Raw genomic sequence first — 2,500 nt, 5'->3', positions numbered from 1 at the left:
GGGTAGCAAAAACTTTTTCTCTCGCTTGTCCGAGTTTCGCGTTCGCCGAAGCGTTTGCGAGACCGTTAATGATCCTTCCGCAGGTTCACCTACGGAAACCTTGTTACGACTTTTACTTCCTCTAAATGATCAAGTTAGATCGTCTTCTCGGACGCCGGCTCGACCGTTGCCGGCCGCGCCAGGTCCAATCGGAGGACCTCACTAAACCATTCAATCGGTAGTAGCGACGGGCGGTGTGTACAAAGGGCAGGGACGTAATCAACGCGAGCTAATGACTCGCGCTTACTGGGAATTCCTCGTTCAAGGGAAATAATTGCAATTCCCTATCCCTAGCACGACCGGGGTTCAGCGGGTTACCCAGACCTGTCGGCCAAGGCGAGCACATGCTGATCCGGTCAGTGTAGCGCGCGTGCGGCCCCGAACATCTAAGGGCATCACAGACCTGTTATTGCTCAATCTCGTGTGGCTAAACGCCACTAGTCCCTCTAAGAAGTTAGACGCCGACCGATTGGGTCGCGTAACTAGTTAGCAAGCCAGAGTCTCGTTCGTTATCGGAATTAACCAGACAAATCGCTCCACCAACTAAGAACGGCCATGCACCACCACCCACAGAATCAAGAAAGAGCTCTCAATCTGTCAATCCTCACTGTGTCCGGGCCGGGTGAGATTTCCCGTGTTGAGTCAAATTAAGCCGCAGGCTCCACTCCTGGTGGTGCCCTTCCGTCAATTCCTTTAAGTTTCAGCTTTGCAACCATACTTCCCCCGGAACCCAAAGACTTTGGTTTCCCGCAAGCTGCCGGAGAGGTCGTAAAACTAACGCCCCCCGATCGCTAGTTGGCATCGTTTATAGTCAGAACTAGGACGGTATCTGATCGTCTTCGAACCTCTGACTTTCGCTCTTGATTAAAGAAAACATTCTTGGCAAATGCTTTCGCAGTCGTTCGTCTTGCGCCGATCCAAGAATTTCACCTCTAACGGCACAGTACGAATGCCCCCGTCTGTCCCTCTTAATCATTACCTCGCGCTCCGAAAACCAACAAAATAGAACCGAGGTCCTATTCCATTATTCCATGCACCATTATTCAGGCGAATCGCCTGCTTTGAACACTCTAATTTTTTCAAAGTAAACGTTCCGGCCGCCGCCGACACTCAGTCAAGGGCACCGGCGGAGAACCGGAGGTGAGGCCAGGACGGCCAGTACACGCCTTGCGACGGACCGGCCGCCTGCGCCCAAAATCCAACTACGAGCTTTTTAACCGCAACAACTTAAATATACACTTTTGGAGCTGGAATTACCGCGGCTGCTGGCACCAGACTTGCCCTCCAATGGATACTCGTTAAAGGTTTTAAAGTGTACTCATTCCAATTACAGGGCCTCGTTTAGAGTCCTGTATTGTTATTTTTCGTCACTACCTCCCCGCGTCGGGAATGGGTAATTTGCGCGCCTGCTGCCTTCCTTGGATGTGGTAGCCGTTTCTCAGGCTCCCTCTCCGGAATCGAACCCTGATTCTCCGTTACCCGTAAGAACCTCGGTAGGCCAGTACCGTACCGACGAAAGTTGATAGGGCAGACACTTGAATGATCCGTCGCCGGTGCGAGACCGTGCGATCCGCAAAGTTATCCAGAGTCACCAAAGGTTGCGGGCCGAAGCCCGGTCGGTTTTTGGTCTGATAAAAGCACGCCTCCCGCGAGGTCGGCGCTTCACGCATGTATTAGCTCTAGCATTTCCACAGTTAACCACGTAAAACGTACGATCAAATGAACCATAACTGATTTAATGAGCCATTCGCAGTTTCACTGTACGAGAGCTCGTACTTAGACTTGCATGGCTTAATCTTTGAGACAAGCATATGACTACTGGCAGGATCAACCAGGTAGCTACTTTAGCGTAGCCCCGAAAGGCCGACGAAGGAGGCGCCGCTGATGCGGCGCCGTCGCTCGGTCGATGCGAAACCCGAAGGCTTCTCCGTTAAAATTTCGTTCTTTGCTCGGCTGCCCGAACTCAGAAAACCGTCACCGCCCGTCGCACCCGCCGGAGTAAGACTTCGTCGGCAGGCCTTTCGACCGCCACGTCGCCAACACCGGCGCGAGCGCAACGCACGCCAGACAACTTCGCCGAAGCGACCGCTCAGAACCCGACAAACTGACACTCGGCTCTTCGCGCAGCAGCAACATCTGCCCAGCGAGCCAATCGCCTTTTCACCGATTCTTTACTTGTCGAAGCTTGTCAGCTCCCACAAGTATAGCAAAGATGAGTGTTGTCCCTGGGGTCTTCCGTTTGAAATTCTAACGTAAAAAAAAGGTGCACGATTGCGCCAGGTGTTGAACTATTGCGAGGCATATCACACGCTCGCGCGGCCTATACAGGCGCTTGCTCGCGCGCGCGGCCGAAATATGTTCAATGTTCGCGCGGCCTAAACAGTCTCATGCTCGCGCGGCCGAAATGTACTCAATACTCGCGCGGCCTATACAGGCTCTTGCTCGCGCGGCCGAAATGTAC

General features: G+C 53.2%; 1 non-coding gene across 1 annotated transcript; it reads right to left on the bottom strand.

Moving 5' to 3' along the window:
* Positions 1–66: 66 nt before the first annotated feature.
* LOC146144735 (small subunit ribosomal RNA) lies at positions 67–1,877 on the bottom strand. Its single transcript, XR_014500657.1, has one exon. It is a non-coding gene; the product is annotated as a small subunit ribosomal RNA (ribosomal RNA).
* Between the last annotated feature and the right edge of the window lie 623 nt (positions 1,878–2,500).

This window comes from Ascidiella aspersa, chromosome 5 (genome assembly GCF_963924565.1).
Source record: "Ascidiella aspersa chromosome 5, kaAscAspe10.2, whole genome shotgun sequence".
Taxonomy (NCBI): Eukaryota; Metazoa; Chordata; class Ascidiacea; order Phlebobranchia; family Ascidiidae; genus Ascidiella; species Ascidiella aspersa.
The sequence above is the reverse complement of the archived record's forward strand: the minus strand, read 5'-3'. Positions and strand labels throughout refer to the sequence as shown.